General features: G+C 49.7%; 1 protein-coding gene across 3 annotated transcripts in view; it reads right to left on the bottom strand.

Annotated features, from left to right (window-relative positions):
• The window catches only part of FAM241B (family with sequence similarity 241 member B), a 245,704-nt gene that overhangs the window by 79,497 nt on the left and 146,207 nt on the right, over window positions 1-20,000 (bottom strand). Inside the window, exon 7 of one of the 3 annotated variants that reach the window (XR_009005692.1) lies at window positions 7,102-7,174. The exons of the other annotated variants lie outside the window; for them this stretch is intronic. The gene's annotated coding sequence lies outside the window, so the exon portion shown is untranslated. The remainder of the gene's footprint in view (window positions 1-7,101; window positions 7,175-20,000) is intronic. 3 annotated transcript variants of the gene reach the window in all.

Consider the following 20,000-nt stretch of genomic DNA (forward strand, 5'->3'; position numbering starts at 1 on the left):
TGCCACCGCAAAGCCTTTGTCCGTGCTGTCTCTCTGCCTGCAGCACCATGCCCTCTTCTCCCAGGTGTCCCTGACGGATGAGTGTAGCTGGGAGACAGGCTCAGGACAAGCCCTGGGCTCCAACATCAGATGGGAAGGATGGGGAGGAGGCAGCAAAGGAGAGCAAGAAGGGCGAGAACTGGGGAGAGCAGTCCCAGGAGCCGGGGAAAGAGAGTCACGGGTCAAACAGCAGTCAGAGGCAGGGGTGGGCTCCAGCCAGATGCCCTGGTTTCAGTCCAACATCCTGTCCTCCTTGCCTATCACCCCAGGCCGCAAGATGATGCTGGTGAAGGGTCTCGAGAAGAAACAAGGATGTGGACTCTCTGTGCCACTCATCTCTGAGCCTTTGTTCAGCCAGTTTCTCCCTGGAATGCCCTCCCCACCCTATGTCTACTTGCAAATCCAGCCCATAACTGAGAGCCGAACCTGAGTGCCTCCCCTCCCTGGTTACAAGGCTGTCCTGTACGCCCACCCAGTGGGACCTTTCCCTCCTCTGAGCCAATATCCTTCTTCCAGGTCCTCTCCCCTGCAGGATCCAGAGAAAGGAGGACCCTGAAGCTCTATCTCCCAGGCTCCCTCCACATTCCCTCCCTAAGTCCCTTCTGGAATGAGATAAATATGGCCCGTGAATATCTGTCCAGTCTGCCCGCCTCCCCACACCTCTGCCCGCCCTGGGTCCGGCTCGCCGTGTGTCACTCGTGGGCCACACACAGGGTCTTCCTGCCTTTCGTCTCGCCCCTCTGGATTTCTCTCTTAATCAGCACAGTGATGCTGTCGCTCCTTCGCTGCAAACCCTCACTGACTCCCCACTGCCTGTAACTCTGTGGGGACACCCAAGGCCGCTCCTGCCCTAGCTCCAGCCCACCTTTCTGGCCTCGCCCTCCCAGTTGGTGCCCTGAATGCTCTGTCTGCTCTTCCTCACACTGGCCCTGAGTTTTGGGCTCCTGATTCTTGCACACACCGGAGTTCCCGCTCTCCAACTGGGGAAACCACTCTCCCTTCTACAACCCCTTCAAGTGTGACCTCTTCTGCAAGGCCTCCCTCAGATGCTTCCAGCCCTTCCTACCACACATGAGGCAGACAGCTGTGTGAGGACATCCATGGATTGCTCCTGCGCTTCCAGCTCCCCTGCTCCTTGAGGCCAGAAATCTCCTCTTCTGCTTGTGAATGCCCTGCCCCAGAGTGCGGCTGTCCTAGATCTTGAGACATGTTTATGGAATGGAAAACCCAGAGCAGCCTTTAGAAGCAGAGCCTGTCTCTCCCAGGACCACAGAGCCCAGGAAAGCCTCCCCACTTCATTCCTGGCCTGTCACCCCCATATCCCCTTCCCTGGATGATGTCTTAAGAGGGAACACAGGGCTTTGCTGGTGGCGCAGTGGTTAAGAGTCTTGCCTGTCAATGCAGGAGACGCGGGTTCGAGCCCTGGCCCGGGAGGATCCCACATGCCGCGGAGCAACTAAGCCCGTGCGCCACAACTACTAAGCCTGCGCTCTAGACCCCGCGAGCCACAACTACTGAAGTCCTCGCGCCCAGAGCCTGTGCTCCGCAACAAGAGAAACCACGACAATGAGAAGCCCGCGCACCGCAATGAAGAGTAGCCTCCGCTCGCCACAACTAGAGAAAGCCCGTGCACAGCAACAAAGACCCAACGCAGCCAAAAATAAATAAATAAATTTATATAAAAAAAAAAGGGAACACAACCTTTCATGCCACAGGGAGAAGGAAGGCAAATTCTCACTAGGGTGTAAATGGCCGATCTCCAGCTGCTCTTGAGAACCTGTCAGGTCCTACAAGCCTGAGGACTCCACCGGGGCTGGGGAGGGAGGGTGAAGGGCGTGGCCCAGGGCTGGTCAGCATCTTGGCCAGAGCCCTGAGTGCAGTGTCCCCCAGTGGCCCTGTGATTCTGGTTCCAGAGCCTCCTCCACTGGTTCTAGGGGGTCCCTGGCTCAGCCTGCAAGGCCCAGCTTGTGGGGGAGGGAGAGTGCTGGGCAGGGATACAGAGCCCAGCTCCTTTCCTCCCTGTGTAAACAGATGACTTAAAGGCTTAGGGGCAGAAAAATAAATAGCCCTGCTGGCCACAGCTGGCCTTGGCCCCAGGGAGCTCACTTTTCCTTCGGGAAGCAGCCTCTGCCTTGGAAGCTCTGGGACACTTGTCACCCACCCCCTCCCCAGCCACCCACCAGCCTGGGAGGAGGGCCTGGCTTGGCTTCCTACTACTCCCCCTCCCTAGGTTCCAACCACAAGGAAAAGGGCACTTCCCAGATTCCCATCCTCTCTATGAAAAATCCCACATATGCAAATGATGTTGGGGAAAAGAAGGGCACACTGGGACTGGCCCCTAGAAATCACGGGGTGCACATGAGATGGCATAGGGGTGCAGGGGTGACCTGCACCGGCTTCCGTGTGAGCCCAGAACTGCCACTGGCTCATTGGGTGAGCCTGGGCCAGTGACATGACCTCCCTGCATCTAGGCTGCCTAGAGAATGGGGACAGTAATAGTACCTGTCCCACAAGGTTGTTGCCAGGGTTAAATGAGATAATATGTGTAGAGCACAGCTGGCACATAGTGAGTGCTCCACAAACAGTAGCTATTATTGTTATTTTATGATTGTTAATGCCACCTGGCTGCTGCCCTTGGGATCTGAATCCTACCCAAAGAAGCCAGGCCTGGCCCACTTCACACCCTGGGGTGGGAGGCTGAAGACCCCAGGCTCACGCCCATGCCCAGCTTTTTTTTTTTTTAATAGATCTTTATTGGAGTATAATTGCTTCACAATACTGTGTTAGTTTCTGCTGTACACCAAAGTGAATCAGCCATATGCATACATATGTCCTCATATCCCATCTCTCTTGAGCCTCTCTCCCTCACTCCCTATCCCACCCCTCTAGCTCATCGCAAAGCACCGAGCTGATCTCCCTGTGCTATGCTGCTGCTTCCCACTGGGGCGAAGTGAGAGTAGCATTGACATATATACACTACCATGCCCAGCTTTGTGCGAACACTACCCTGAATCTCTGAACAAAATACACCCTCTCCCCTCCAACATCAACATAACCTCCACCCAGATGTCTGCTCTCTGTTGACACCCAGCACTGAGCTTTGAAAACATCTGGATGGTGTGTTTTGGCTCTTTCTGCAAGTCCAGATGTTTGGGCAGCATGTGAACTCCCCTTTCCGGCCTCCCCGAGGAGTGGAGTCGGGGGCTCAGCATGCAGTGGCGGACATCTGCGACTGCAGGGAGCCCAGCCCTCCCCTGCCCTAAGCTGGGCCTCCCAACCGACCGGGGCCCTCACATGGGAAGTGGGGATGGGGTCAGTCTGCCTGCTGTGGGCCACCCCCCTGCACAGTGTGAGAACCAGATGGCCCCCTTGCTGGGAGGCTGGGAGGCAGGCCAGGAGGGGCGCTTAGGGCTGGCAGGGGGCAGGAAAGGGCACAGGGTCTCTGCAGACCTGAAGCCTGGGGACCGGGAGTGAGGAGACCTGGGTTCTAATCCTGGCTATCCTATGCAATTGCTGTGTGACCTTGGGCAAGTCACTCTCCCTCTCTCGGCCTTGGTTCCTGCACTGAACAGTCAGGGGCCTGGGCTAGAGCAGGTTACTAAGTCTGGCTGGCATTGGAACCCCCAGAAGGCCTGTGAGACCCCGGCCCTCCCACCCAGTCACCACCCCCCCACCACCGAGATTCTGGTTCACCAGGTCTCAGGTAAGAACCCCTGGGAATTTTTAACAAAGGCCCCTAAGGTGTGCCTCCAGGTATGGGAGCCACTGGCCCAGACGGTGTGTAAGAATCTGCTGACCTTCTGGTGGCCTCTGTGTGATGTCCCCTGGACCTGGTTCTCACAGTCACTCTGGAAGGCTGACGTCAGCCTGCCCTGGCCTCAGACAAGCACAGAAGCAGAGCCTGTAGTCGGGCTGGGCAGTGTCAGCAGGGGGTGTGTGCTAGATGAGGCACACAGATCTGGGTGTGTGGTGGAAAAGGGCTGTGTGAGTGGGGAGTGAGAGTGTGTCTGTCTAGAAGTGTCTGCTGGGTGTGCGTGTCATCAGAGTGTGTGTGTGTGTGTGTGTGTGTGTGTGTGTGTGTGTCCACTCAGCACCCAAGGCTGGGTTCTGCATAGCGAACTGCTCTCCTGTCACCTCTGTGTTTCTGAGGACAGACAGGTGCCAAAATGGCCCAGGAAGGTCCCCTTGCCCCTTACCTGCCCTCCGGGTGAGAGAGTGGATGCTTGTCCCCATGGGGAGTTGCAGAGCTGGGCACTGGCCTGGAACGCACTGCGGTCAGTGGCTAGGAGGGGGCAGGGGCTGGGTCAGGCAAGAAGCAGGCTGGACAGCCAAGCCCAGCTATTCAGCTCACCCTGCACCGAGGCCTTGACAAAGCTGGAGACTTGGGGAGGCAGCAGATCCACAGAGATCCCCCTCCCACAAGACTTCCAGAACTTCTGAGTGGCCTTAAGCCTGGGCAGAAGTCCCGTGGACCCTTCAATTCTACCTGTTTTCATTCAACTCACTAATGGTCTGAACTGAGGGACACCCCCTCCAGTATCCAGGTTGCTGTTGCTATCTTGCCCTCTTCTGCATCCTGTACGGGACCCATTTGCTCTTTCTTTTTCCCCGAGATGAGTCAGTCTCATTCAGCTACACACACACCCACACCCACACACAAACATACCTCTGCAGGTGGGGAAATCCCAGGATCTCCTGTTTTCAGACCCCCCTCTCAGCCCCTGGCTGGTAGGCCTTCTGCTGTCTCCTGCTGGGATATCACGGAGCCCCAGCCTGACAAGGCATGACAGCTCTGAGTCAGGAGATCAGGTGTCTGCTCCCAGCACAGGCTTGGCATTGCTGGGGGATTCTGGGCCAGAGCGGGGCTAGGTTCAGTTGCAGGCAGATCCCAGCAGCCTCCATGGAGATTAAGCAAATAGGAATAACAATTAGGATCTCACTGAGCATTTCCTATGTGCCAAGCACTTTACATGTAATGGCTAAGTTGATGTCACAAGGACTGTAAGAGGTAAATACTATTATTATTCCTATTTTGCAGGGAGCCACTGAGGCCAGAGAGGTGAAGCAACTTGCCCAAGGTCACACAGGAAGTAAGCAATGGATATAGAATACAGAGCCACCACGTAAGTCCTTAACTGCTGAATCAGGTTACTTAACAGCGTCTTTTTCATTCCTGAACAATAACAATGTGCCAGGCCTGTGCTGAGCACTTTCCACGCATTCACTGATTTTGTGAGGGCCCTGCTTCTTTAAGGAGCAGAGCTGGAGGAAGAGGAAGCAGGAAAGGACACGAAGAAAAGCTTGGGCAGAGGGTTGTGGAAAGCTAAGGAGGGAAGCTCAGGATATGGCAGCAGTCAGCAAACTTCTTCTATAAAGAGCTAGACAGTAAATATTTTATATGGTCTCTGTTGCAACTACTCAACTCTGGCATTGCAGTGCAAAGCAACCACAGACACCATGTAAGCGAGTGTGATTGCGAGCCAATAAAACAGTATTTATGGACGATGAAATCTGAATATATGTAATTTTCACGTATCACAAAATAGTCTTATTTTTTTCCAACCATTTAAAAATGTAAAAAGAATTCTTAGCTTGTGGGCCTTACAAAAACAGGGGCTGGGATGGATTCACCCCACAGGCTGTAATTTGCCAACTCCCATTTGGGTTTAGTTCACAAGGGCTGTGCTTTGTGGCTCTGTTGGCTCTGTTGGTTCCTGCAATTCTTCAGCCAGCTTGGAGCTCCTGTCCCGGGATGCTGCATCCTGACATCGAGCTGAGCGAGAGTTCTGAATGGGAGCTGGACAATGGTTACTCCTGACCCTCAGCTGGTATCCAGATCTAAGCCAGGAATTCCTTTATGGATTTGAGTTTCCAGCACCACCATTTCCTGGCTGAGTGATGTTGGGCAAGTTTCTTACTCTCTGAATTAAATGGGATTCCCTTCAGGTGCAAAGGAGAGAATTTCGACTCAACTGCTTAAGCTAAGAAGGTTCATTGGCTCCTGTAATTGAAAAGTCCAGGAGCAGACATGAGTGCTTCAGGTATAGTTAGATCCAGGTGCTCGAATAACATTTTCTGAAGCCTGTCTCTTTCTACCTCTTGGCTCTGTGTTTCTGGGTTGACTTCATGCTCCATTACAATCACCCTAAGAAATGGTAGAAATGGACACCAGAAGCTGGAGGCTGCATCCTATCTGCTTATCAACCCCAGCTGAAAGCAAACTCTACTTCTCCAAACACTTAGCACATTTCCAAAAGATGCTCACAGGCTCTGGTTGCCAGGTCTGGGTCATGAAAGTCCTGCTGAATTAATCACCATGTCCAGAGGAAGTAGAATCCTTGTTTGCCCCTGCAGCCAAGGGGCAGGGTTGGCCCCCACTGAATCAGCACACACTGAGAGTAGGGTAAGGATGGCTTCTTAATGGAAAAAACAGAAGGAGGTGAATGGAGGCTGGGCAGGCAAGAGGAGCAGCTGCCTGCCATAGAATCAGAGGCTCAGCGTCCTCTTCTATAGAAGAGGAATTATGACCCCACCTCACAGTCAGTGTGGCAGTGGGAAACCAGAGCATCGTGACAACCCTAAGCCACCGTAGAGAGGAAGGAAGGAAACTAGGTGCGTGTGGTAGGCCTTTCATCTGGAGGACCTCTGACATTCACACCACAACCTCCTATTAAAGAAAGACCCACAGAATATAATCTGGTACAACTGCTGTGGAAAATAGCATGGCAGTTCCCGAAAAAATTAAAAATAGAATTACTGTATGATCCAACAATCCCACTTCTGTGTACACACCCAAAGAATTGAAAGCAGGAACTCAGATATTTTTACACCTACGTTCACAGCAGCATTAAATCACAGTGACCAAAAGGTGGAAGCAATTCAAGTGTTCGCGGATGGAGGGACAGATAAACAAAATGTGGGATATACACGCAGGGAATATTATTCAGCCTTTAAAAGAAATAAAATTCTGACACATGCTACCACATGATGAGCCGTGAGGACATGATGCTGAGTGAAGTAAGCCAGTCACAGAAAGGACAAGTACTGTGTGGTTCTACTCACAAGCGCCTCCTCTAGGAAGTGCCCAGACTGGTCCGACTCACAGAGACAGAAACTGGAATGCTGGTTGCCGGGGCTGAAGGAAGGGGGGAGAAGGGGTTACGGTTTAATGAGTACAAGGTTTCAGTCTCGGGGGAGGAAAAATTCCTGCAGATGGATGGCGGTGAAGCTTGCACAACAGTGTGAATGTAATTAATGCCACTGAACCACACACCTAAAAATCGTTAAAGTGGTAAATTGTTTTAGCACAATTTTTTTATTTTTTTAGCACAATTTTTAAAAAATGTTTAAAAAAAGAAGAAAGTTCCACAGAGGACAATTCTTAACTCGAAGATGATTAACTCAAAACTCCTTTCAGGGGCTTCCCTGGTGGCACAGTGGTTAAGAATCTGCCTGCCAATGCAGAGGACACGGGTTTGAGCCCCTGGTCCGGGAAGATCCTACATGCCGCGGAGCAACTAAGCCCGTGAGCCACAACTACTGAGCCTGCGCTCTAGAGCCTGTGAGCCGCAGCTGCTGAGCCCGTGTGCCACAACTACTGAAGCCTGCCTGCCTAGAGCCCACGCTCCACAACAAGAGAAGCCACCACAATGAGAAGCCCGCACACCGCAAGGAAGGGTAGCCCCCACTCTCCACAACTAGAGAAGGGCTGCGCACAGCAACGAAGACCCAACACAGCCAAAAATAAATAAATTAATTAAATTAAAAAAAAAAAAAAAAACTCCTTTCAGCAGTCGAGAGAGGACGTCACTGGGGCAGACTCCTGCCCAGAGCCTCCAAACCACGCCAAGTGAGCGGCTGGGTCCCCCCCTGCAGACCAACGGAAAGAAAGGCTAAAAGCCTCTCTGTTCTGCATTTTAGGGCCAGTGGAGTTTGTTGTTGTTCTCGTTGAACACTTTCGCTCCTTCCCTCTCCACAGACATAGAACAGAAGCTTCCAGCACTGCCGTTTTCCCCACCCGAGATTGGGGGTCCTGCCTCTTGCACCCCTCCAACCAGGCCCCAGAGGGCCTCTTGCCTGGGTGGAGGCAGGAGGTTCAGGAGGACGAGCCTGGGGTCCCACACCTGTTGGTGGCAGAGCCAGGCCTGGACACTGAGATAGCCTTTCAAAGGCGGCACTCAACTACTGCAATCTATTCACGCGGTGACCATTCTGACCTTGAAAACTGCACCTCGACTAAGGTCACTCCGGCTTCAAACCCTCAAATGGCTCTTAGAATAAAATTCAAACTCTGTCCCACCCAGAAGATCCTCAGGCGCTGGCCCCTGGGGCTCTCCAGCCTCACCCCCAGCACCTGCTCCAGCTGCCCCAACACATGAGCACCTGAGGGCCTCTCTCTGCATTGCTGATTCCACCACTGTGAATGCCCTTCCTCCAGCTTTCCTTAGGGCTCCATCTAATCCTTCAGGCCTCAGCTCAAATAATATTGCCCCAGAGGCCTTCTCAGATGCCCTATCTAAAGTGGTCTTTCCGAGTGACGCTCTGGCTCTCCCCGGTTTGTTTCCTTCTTAACTCTCATCAGCTCAGCCGCCCAGAGGGGTGATGGTGGGTGAATAGCCGGCATTAAGCCGGCTGCAAAGGAAACTATGGCAGCCACTGCGCCCAGGTTCAACCCCATAGGACGCACCAAGCTCCGGCTTCCCCAGCAGCTGCCAGGAGGGGTCGGGCAATACAGTCCAGGATTACACAGCAGTCAATTACATGGTGGATGGGGAAGGACCAGCAAAACACCATCTGTTCTTTATCCCCCCGCAGAAGCTTGTTCTCAGACACAGTGGTTCCACAGGACCTCTCCAGGGACAGTCTGCATGACTGAGCAACCAGCTGTGTTTTCTGAGAAGCTGAGGCCAGCTCGGTAAAACATCACCTTGGTTTTGCTTTCCTTCCTCTCTGCTTTACTTCCCTCCCCTCACTCTTGCTTCCTGGGATTGTACCCCACAATCAAGCATTAGCACACAAGCTTTGCTGCAGGCTCTGTTTTCTGGGGAACCCAGGCTAAGGTGTTTACCTTGGTAAAAACCCGTACAACACCTAGCAAAAATATGTGCTATAGAATGTTGGATGGACGGAGGGATGGAGGGATGGATGGATGGATGGGTGGGTGGGTGGGTAGATGGATGGATAAGGGGGTGGATGGATGGACGGATAGAGGGATGGATAAAAATCTTCACTAATAGAGCACAATAAGGAACTTCCTCTTAGAGATACAAATGTAGATACCCACACATTCAAGCTAAAAACACTGATGCACACAACCAGGGAAACACTGCCCTATACATGCTGTTCCCATTCTCCTTCCATATATTAAAAACACACACTCAGACATTCCCCCCTCACCTGTGTATAGTTCTGTCTCCTCCAGAGCAAGCCTCTTATGAGTGAACCAAGGCTGCATTTGTAGATTTGGAACAGAGGTCTCTGACACATAGAAGAAAACTCACCAGCGCATAGATAATCCTCTTGAAAAATGAGATCAGGCTGAACACACGTGCTCTTGCATTCCAAACACTGTTCTAAGAGCTCTGTGTACAAACTCACTGGATCCTCGCAGCACCCTCGGAGGTAGATACGATTACTTCTTGCCCCTTATAAGAAACGAGGTAACTGAGACACAGAGAGGTCAAGTACCTTCCCCAAGTCACCCAGCCAGCAAGAGGCTGAGACGGGATTTGAACCCATGGCTGTATTGCTCCAGTAGCTGTGCTCCTACACACTGTTCTTCTAGGGAGTAGAGACAATTCTGCTCTTCTTCTTCACCAGCCCAACCTAGTGATCTTGGTTTTCCCATCTTCCCAGCCAGGACAGCCTCCGAGTAAGCCGAGCAGGCACTTGCGACCTCTCTTCAAGGTGACCCTCGCATATCCATGTAACAGCTGGCTTGGAGGGGAGACCCACCCCAAACAACCACTCACAGAAAGACCTGAAGGACTCCTTCCTCTGCTTGGGTCTACCACTTCAGTCTGAATGGAGATTTATGAGCCTCCACCTCCATTCTCCAGATGGAAGGCCACTGGGGATTTTTCTCTCAGGTGAAGGGAAGCAGCGCGATGGACTAGGGAAAGGGCAAGGAGTGATGAAGGGAGGCCAAGAGTGGGAGGTGGCTCACCCCTGCCTGGCCTGCCCAGTGTGAGGACACCTATGTCATTCAACTCAAATGTCACCTCCCTAGAGACGCCTTCCCTCACCACAGTCTACGGCAGCCCCCTCACCTCCCCACGCCCAGGGCTCTCTGTAATTGTCTACCCTGACCCTCTTGGACACTGTCTTGCCTCTCTCTCTGCCTGTCTTCTTATCTGTCTCCTCGAACTCTAATGCGCGCTCCGTGAGAGCAAGGACCTTGGCTCAGCTGTATCCCCGCACGTCCCATGGTGCCTAGCCCATTGTAAGTGTTTAATAAATATTTGTTAAATGAATGACTGGGAATGTCAACAAGCCCTTGTTGAATTAAGTCTCAGGCAAAAGAAACCAACAGTAGAACAACCTTCCAAACTAAGGAAATGACAAAAGGGGGAAAATCAGATAAGTGTTATTTTGTTTTTTCATTCTTGTTTGAGCTGGTTGATGTTATACTTTTTTCTCCTGCTTTGCATAAACTCAGGAGATGGAGCTTAGGTGGATCATAAGCAGGCTAGGTTATACAGCTGAACAGGTTGTGCACTGCACAACTCCAGGGAATGCCATCCACGGTGAAGTCTTGGGAAATAGCACTCCCAGGGGTTGTGCAGTATGCAACCTGTGCACCTGAGGGGGCAGCCCTGATAGCTGAATGGGAGAGGAAGATGATAGCGAGGGAGAGACAAAGAGATGATTCAGTTTATGGAAAAAAGCGTTGGAACAGACCTGGGTGATCATCCACTTTAACTGTTCTCCCTTTCATTTTAAAAATAAGGAAAATGAGACCATGAAAAGTGAAATAACTTTACAAAGCAAAGAAGGAACAAAGCCACCCAGAATTCCACAAAATACCAATAACATCAATACCATTACATCTCTGGTTATATATTTCATCACCTTGTGGTGGATAAAGGAGACCTTTCACTCCATGGAGAGAAAGCAGGGCCCTGGTCTAAAGCTGGGGCTGAGAATTTAAAATTCTATAGGGCAGCAACCAAATCTCCAACTGAATAAGCTACAAAAGGTCAGAGCCGGTATCTGCCTAGTACACCACTGCAGCCCCTGCCCCCATCCCAAGCTCAAGGCTGAAATGCAATAGACATTCAAATAATAACAGCTACCCTTTACCAAGCCCTTACTACCTGCCGGGAGCTGCTTTAGGCACTTTATAAATATCAATGCATTGAATCCTCTCAACACCCTTATTAAGCAGGTTCTGTTATTACCCCCATTTTACAAATGGGGAAACTGAGGCACAGAGCAGTTAAGTAACTCACACACAGCACACAGCTAGTAATGAATAAATAAGTGAACAAATGAATCTGTTATGTCACCACTGAGTCATCCTAAAACATCCCACCCAGGGCCTCAGGGAGTGCAAAGCCCACCCCCAAGGGAGCAAGGTGCTCCTCTCCCTGCAGGAATCAGCATGTGCTATGGTCTGGGGAGGAACTTCAAGAGTGTCCCAAGATGAGATAGGACTGGAAAGGCTGGTGGTCAGCGGGACCAAGAGCGGAGCAGGGAACAGGCTGGTGGAGGAAGTGTATTTTGTTTGTTACTTGGAGGTGCTAAGTGGGAAGGTGGCAGGGGCCTTATACACACACTCACACACACACAGTGTCTCAGCTGACAGGAAGAGGAAATGCCTTGCATTTTCCAGCCGCTTGTCCCCAGGCCAAGCCTAAATGCCAGCCCTAAAAATACTGCCTGGAAGCAGAGCTATGCTAACAGCCCCCTCCTGTCTCTGTCACCCTCCTCCCCTCCTCTCCATAGGTTTATTTTTGAATGAGGACGCTGTGTGAAAGTAACTTGATGCTGGCAAACCTGAGCCCTTTGCTTTCATGTCTCCTTCCATTCACGTTTCTGGAGGGGAAGAGAAGGGAAGGAGGGAAGTATGACTGCCTTTGGGTTAGGAGGAAAGCAAAGGGGATGGGACAGAGAGGGACACATACAGGCCCTTTCTGCAAGATTCTGCAAGATTCAGTGACTTGATTGGCAGCTGAATTTGTCAAGCTGACCAGCCATGTTAGGAACAGTATGAGGAACCAGAATCAAATATACCATCTCTGCCCTCAAGGCACTTGCAGTCTCCATGAAGCATGGACCAAAACAGGGGAAAGAAAAGCACACCACCCAAGGCTAATTCCAGGGTCCTCCAACCAGTCCTAAGATGCTATCCCTTTGAGCTTATCCAAAACTTACCAGGGCAAACAAAAGCCAAGGATGAGTGAAAGACTTAATACCTCCCTGCTATGATTGGAAAGAAGGCAAGGAAGCCCACTCTTACCATTCCTATTTAACATGGTACTGGAGTTGAAGCCAGTGCAATCAAGCAAGAAAAATAAATAAATAGCATCTAGATTGGAAAGGAAGAAGCAAAACTGTCTTTACTTGCAGATAACATGATCACTTACACAGAAAATCCTATAGAACCTACAAAGAAGCTACTAGAATTAAAAGTGAATCAGAAGGTTATAGAATTCAAGATCAAATACACACAGGGAACTATACTCAATATTTTGTAATAACCTATAAGGGAAAAGAATCTGAAGAAGAATATATATATACATATATGTATATGTATACGTATAACTGAATCATTTTGCTATACACCTGAAACTAACACAACACTGTAAATCAACTATGCTTCAATTAAAAAATAAATAAATACGATGAATATACAAAAAGCAAGTGTATTTCTATATACTAGCAATAAGTAATCAGAAATTGAAATTCAGGGACTTCCCTGGTGGTCCAGTGGTTAAGACTTCACCTTCCAATGCAGGGTGTGTGGGTTCAATCCCTGGTCGGGGAGCTAAGATCCCACATGCTTTGTGGCCAAAAAACCAAAACATAAAACAGAAGCAATATTTTAAAAAATTCACTGAAGAATTTAAAAATGGTCCACATCAAAAAAATCTAAAAAAAAAAAAGAAAGAAATTGAAATTTTAAACATTGCCATTTACAAGAGCATGAAAAAGTATGAAATACTTAGAGATAAATCTGACAAAAGATATGTAGGACCTGTACACTGAAAACTACAAAGCATTGCTAAGAAAAATTAACCAAAAGAACTAAATAAATAGAAAGATATGCTATGGATTGGAAGATTCAATATTGTAAGGATATTGATTTTCTGCTAAACTGATTTATAAATTCAGTGGAATCCCAATTAAAATCCCAGCAAGCTTTTTGGAGAAATTGACAAACTGATTCTAAAATTTTACTGAAATACAAAGGATCTAGAACAGTCAAATAACTTTGAGAAAGAACAAAGTTGAAAGACTTACTCTGGTTTTATGATGTATTATAAAGCTATCGTAATCAATGCAGTATGATAGTGGTGTAAAAGATCAATGAAAATAATAGTCCAAATATGGTCAAATGAATTTTGACAGAGGTGCCAGGCAGTGAGTAAAGTATAATCTCTTCAACACACAATGCTGGAGCAATTAGATACCCATATTAAAAAACAAACTTGGATTCATAACTTGCACCATACACAAAAATTAACTCAAAGGATCATAAACCTAAAAGTAAGAAATAAACTTACTGAGCTTCTAGAAGAAACATAGAAGAAATCTTAGTGACTTTGGGTTTGTCAAAGATTTCACAAATAGAATGTAAAAACACAAACTATAAAAGAAAAAAATAAATACATTGGGTGTCAACGAAATCTTAAATGTTTGCTCTTCAAAAGATATGGTTATGAAAATGAAAAGCTAAGTCACACACTGGGAAAACTATTTGCAACAGTTGTCCAACAAAGGCTTTGTATCTAAACTATATAAAGAATTCTTACAACTCAGTAAGAAGACAACAAACAACTCAACTCTTTAAATGGGCAAAAATTTGAACAGACACTTCACCAAAGATCTGGAAGACAGATCAGCACGTGAAAAAATGCTCAACATCACTGGTCATTAGGGAAATGCAAATTAAAAACATAAGGAGATACTACTACCTCATCCACTGGAATGGCTAAAAAGTACCTAAAAAGACTGATCATACCAAGTGTTGTCCAGGATGTGGAGCAACTGTAACACTCATACCCAGCCGGTGGGAATGCAAATGGTACAACCATTTTGAAAAACAGTTTGGCAGTTTCTTTCCATTCCTAGGTATTTACCCAAGAGAAATGGAAGCATATGTCCACACAAATATGTAGTTATGAATGTTCATAGCAGCTTCATTTGTAATAGCCCAAAACTAGAAACAACTCAAACGTCTATCAGCAGATGCATGGATATACAAACTGTGGTACATCCACACAATGGAATACTACTCAGTAATAAAAAGTAATGAACTACTGATACACACAATAACATGGATGAATATCAAAATAATTAGGTTGAGTGAAAGAAATTGGACCCCCCCAAAAAGTACATACTGTATGATTCCCTTAATATAAAATTCTAGAATGTTACATATAGTGACAGATAGCAGATCTATTTTGAGGGTGATGGAAATGTTCATTATCTTGATTGTCGTGATCATTTCACAGTATATACACATGTTGAAATTTATCAAATTGGACACTATAAATACATAATGTATAGTTTATTGTCTGTCAGTTATATCTCAATAAAGCTATAATTAACATAGGTTTTTTTGGGGAAAAAAAGTGCTAAGGATAGGCCTAGGCAAGGATTCTTAACTACTTTTTGGATTATAGCCCTCTGAGAATCCAATGAAAACCACAGAAAGTCCCACATGCAGAAAGTGGACGTGATTCCGGGTGGGTTTGTGGATCTCCAGAGACCTGTGAAGCCCACCCTCAGACCCCAGCTTTCACATCCCTGGTCTACAGCAGCATCGATTACCACATGTGTCCACATGCTGATTCTCAACCCCAAAGTAATGCTGGATGGACCCCTTTCCCTCAGTATTGCCCAGCCTTGCCTGGTCTCGAGCATGTGTTTGTGACAAAGCCAGTAGAGATTACAAGGAGGCACTGGGCCCTGAGATGGAGCCAAGGGGTTGGGCCCTCCGTGGATCATGCCCAGGGGGCTGGCCTCTGATGCACTGTGCACTGATGCCTGGACCCTCAGTCCCTAAGTATGGCGAAGAGCTGGAGCAGACATCCTGGGAGAGCTGGGGGAAACTGGGCAGCTCCACTTTCACTGTCTGCCTCTCCTGCCTGGGTCTCCCAGACACAGGGCTCCTTCACCACAGGCAGACGTGTGGCCATAGCCTATAATGAGATGGACCTGGCTGCTGGTGCCTCCCTGGTTACTAAGCCTCAACCCTGGACACAGGCTGACCCCTACTCTGCCAGGATGACCCCGGACCCCAGCCATAGGCTGACCCCTGGCTCCACACTGAATTCTAACTCCCATCACTGCTGATCCTGACGCTGACCCCACACTGTCCTCTGTGTGTTATAAACCACAGAGGAGTCCAGACAAGGAGCTGTGGGTGCTCAGAGCCGAGCCCCTCTTGGGGACACAGAGCAAAAAATCAACGTTTTCAGTCCTCTTACCTCTAAATATGAGCCACTGCATGTCACCTGATGATGATGATGATTATGATGGTAAGAACGAAAAGGTGGAAGAGCCTTGGCGTGATTTCTCTGTGTGACCAAGTATTTCCCACCCTGGAATCGGGAGACAGAGAAGGGACACAGAGCAGCCTGGCCTGCCTTGATCTTCCCCCGTTTCGAGGGGTTAGAGGAAGCGGGTCTCAGCACCCCTTCCCACTGCACCTTCCTATTTTGGGTCTCCTCTTCACCCTGGGAGTCCCCGGGGAGAAATAGCTCAAACCTCCCAGCAGAGGGCACCCCATGCCTTCTAACTCCACACAGTAGCCTGTTTCCTGGGTGCCAGGGCGGGAGTCCTTTGGCACGAACTGATGCAGCTGGGCTGCCCAGAAGGAGGAGAGAGCTCCTGACAAACGGCTCCTTGGGATCCCCTCCCAGCAGCCAGTCCTTCAGGTTCAGAGATGCCTTTGGGCTGGGCTGTCAGGCATGGTGCTCTCCCTTGAGGCTCTTGTCTAGGCATCCTCGAACATGGTGCTGGCCCAGTGACTCTCAGCCCTGGCTGCCCATCAGAATCACCTGAAGAGCTTTTTAAAAATACCAGTGCCTGCATATGATATCACTTATATGTGGAATCTAAAAAAAATGGTACAAATGAACCTATTTACAATACAGAAATAGAATCACAGAGGTAGAAAACAAACTTATGGTTACCAAAGGGAAAGGGGGGCGGGTGGGATAAATTGGGAGATTGGGATTGACATATACACACGACTCTGTATAAAATAGATGACTAGTAAGAACCTACTGTATAGCACAGGGAACTCTACTCAGTACTCTGTAATGGCCTATATGGGAATAGAATCTAAAAAAGAGTGGATATACGTATAACTGATTCACTTTGCTGTACACCTGAAACTAACACAACATTGTAAATCAACTATACTCCAATAAAAAATTAATTAAATTAAAAAATAAAAATACCAGTGCCTGGCCCACCCACGGCCAATAAAAAGAGACTCTGAGGGTGGGGCCCAGGCATAGTATTTTGTTGTAAGCGCTCAGGGTTGAGAGCCTAGGGGCTAGAGGCTCTGACAGGTGCCTTGGTCCTCGCTGCTCCAAGTGTGGTCCAAGGGCCAGAACATCAGCATCACCGGGGGGGTGGTCAGGCCCCACCCCATCTCAACGAATCCAGATCCCATTTTCACAAGATCCCCAGGTGAATCATGGATGCATTAAAGTTTGGGGAGTGCTGATTTAGAAGCAAAACCATGGCTTCCTGACACTGAGAGGTTGATTTTGTGACTGGGTTGCTGGGAGGCAGGCCAAAAACAGATGCCACGTGGCATGTGAAAAAGGGCCAGCGGAACAGGGATAGTTGTAGGATGTTCAAAAGTGAAGTGCCCCCTGAGCGCCGTAGTTTTCTGAAGGCTTCTGGGTGGAGGTGGGATTTCAGCAGCCTTGAAGGACAGTTTGGTGGAGAGGAGGAGGAGGAGGAGGAGGCATTTGAGGTGGGTGAATGGCTCAGCAAAGGCCCACGGGGGGAGGCGCGTGGCTTGTCCCGGGCACAGTGAGGAAGCAGCCTGGTGGAGGAGGGCCTTCTTGGAGATGAGGAGGAAAATCCACCTGGAGAGGTAGCTTGGAGCCAGTTCTAGAGAACTTTGACCAGCAGAGGAGGTGGAGTATTTCCTGTAGGCAAATGGGAACCCTTGCAGATTCTTGAGCAGCAAAATAACCTGTAAATAACAGCTTAGAAAACCTGGAAGCGCATGCAAATGCCTTGCTCTCCCCATAGTCCCAGGAGGAGTGATTAATAGTGAAAATAATAACGAGGAAAGGAATAGCTGAAATCTGTTGGTGCCTACTGTCTTCCCAGCATGATTCCAGTACACACTTGCTTTGGTTACAAGTAAAGTGGACGTTCAGCTGGTTTGCACTGGGCAGGCTCCTGGGTGGCATCTTAACTGAAGGGTCAGAGTCCCCAAAGCCCCGGCTGTCAAACACGTTGATGTCATCTCTGGTTACATCCAGGCTTTTGTCAGACAGATAGGCTGCAATCCACAGCGCAGTCATGCAGCACAGCCACCTAGAGCGTCTGTTCCTCTGTGTTAGATGGAGTGACAGTAACCGCACTGCATGGAGCTTTAGTGAAGATTGGATGAGACTGGAGAGCGCTTAGCAGAATGTCTGGCACATAGTAGGGTCAATAAATGGAGCTACTGTCACTCGGCACGGAGACCCAGGTGTGGGGTGACGCTCAAGGCCAGAGACTAGGTGTATAATCTGCACCCCAGTTCAGACTCGTGTGCACTGCCCGCCTCCCCAGCTGGCCGTGGGAGAGGCTCCAGGTCCAGTCCCACCCCGTCGCCTTTGCCCCAGCTGAGCAGACCCATGTGCTCAAGGATGGCACTCTGCTTCGGGACGTGTGTGCCTGAGTCTCAAATCTCCCTCTGCCTTTCACACGTCACTGGACTTAGGGCCTTCACTAAAACCAAGATGACTTCATCTCGAGATCCTTAGCTTAATTACGCCTGCAAAAACCTTTTCTCCAAATAAGGTCACGTTCAAGTTTCTGGGGATTATGATGTGGACGTATATTTTTGAGGTCACCATTCCACTCTCTACACCTCTGTCCAAGCCAGAACTTCCCAAACGGATTATGGAACTGCGCGCACCGCCCCCCCTCCACGTTTTCCATGAACATTTGCTAATTTATAAAACACAGTCTGGAAAGTGCTGTCACACATCTGGGAGCCCTGGAAGCCGGTATCTGGATCGTCCCGGCCAGCGCTGACCCCAGCGGTACAGATGGAGTCAGCGAAGCCTGGAGAGGGGCTGCTCCTCACCTAAGGGGGGCCGTCGGGCCGTCTCTAGGCTAGGACAGAAAGTCCTGGCAGCCAGCCCGCTGCACCCCACTACGGTGTTAATTCCTGAAAGGTCACCTCACTCCCCAGCCCCAGACGAGCCTCCTGTGGCTCCTCTGACCCAACAGGCCCAAAGCCCCTTCACAATGGTCCTCTCTGAGGACAACGCCAGCGGGGCCATCCGCGCACCGGGACAGCTGCCGGCCGGGCCTCAAGCAGACCCGGGAGATAAATGATGAGGATGGGCTGGGGGGCTCGAACCCCCGGGGCTGGAGATTGACGTGGCTGCATCCAAAGCAACATAATGGGCCTCGCGGGCCGGCCAGGCAGGAGATAAAAGGCAGGGGACATAAATAACACAGGAAATAAAGGGTGGAAAGCTGGCCCAAAGGAATAAATCCCTGCTCCTCGACAGGCTCAGTGTGGGAGCTGGGGCAGTGTTGGTGGGCAGGGGAGGGGTGCAGGAGAGAGGGCAGCGTGGTGGGCTGCCAGCTGCCCCCTGGGGCCTCTGGTCACACTCACCCCTCCCACACACACAACACTCACAGAGGCAGTGGGGGAGGGCGAGTCCTGCTTGGATCACCAACTCACACCACTGGCAGTCCCCCTCTCTGCCTCTGTTTCCTCCTCGGTAAAATGGGGTGAGGTCCTAGGCCAGTGTTTCCTGAGAGGGGTCTAAGGACCACCTACATCAGTATCACCCAGAAAGCTTGTTTAACATGCAGTTTCCTGGGCCCCACCATAGACCTATGAATTAGGCTCTCCCTAGAGGGTCCAGGATCAGCACAGCTAATAAGCTCCCCAGGTCTGAGACCCACTGGACCCTTCCATCATATAGATTAGATAGATAGATAGACAGATAGATAGACAGACAGATAGATAGATAGATGCAAGAATGGATATATATATGCATGCATGGATGGAAGGATGGAGGGATGGATAACAGATGTTTGCCACCATTTATTAACTGTTTGCTATATACTAGGCTGGATGCTTTGCTTATGTTTGCCCAATCCAATTTTTACTTCATTGCCCCTACTTTGCAGAAGAAGAAACCAGCTCAAAGGGGTTCCACGACCCACCTAAGGTGAATGCAGGGCCAGGCTCCTGGCCACCACAGTGCGCTGCCCCCATGACATGGGGACATTATATACGCGTGTAGTGGTGATCCTCTGGTCAGCAAGCGCTACAAGTTTGTTGTCCTTATGAACCTGACATCCTTTAAAGTAGAACCTGATCCCAAGAGCCCCATCCCCACTCCATAGAGTCCTTGCTCTCTCTCTGTGCCCAAGGGCCAGGGTGAGAGTAAGAGGACCCTGGAGGCGTGGCTGAGCTCCCCTCTCACCAGCCTGACAGTGACCATGAGGATGAGGGTGAGACTTGAGCATTCTGAACGCTTGCCCTGGATGACCTCGTGGGCAGTCCTCACAACTCAGGTGGAGCAGAC

Source organism: Balaenoptera acutorostrata, chromosome 16, assembly GCF_949987535.1.
Source record: "Balaenoptera acutorostrata chromosome 16, mBalAcu1.1, whole genome shotgun sequence".
In the NCBI taxonomy this organism is placed as follows: Eukaryota; Metazoa; Chordata; class Mammalia; order Artiodactyla; family Balaenopteridae; genus Balaenoptera; species Balaenoptera acutorostrata.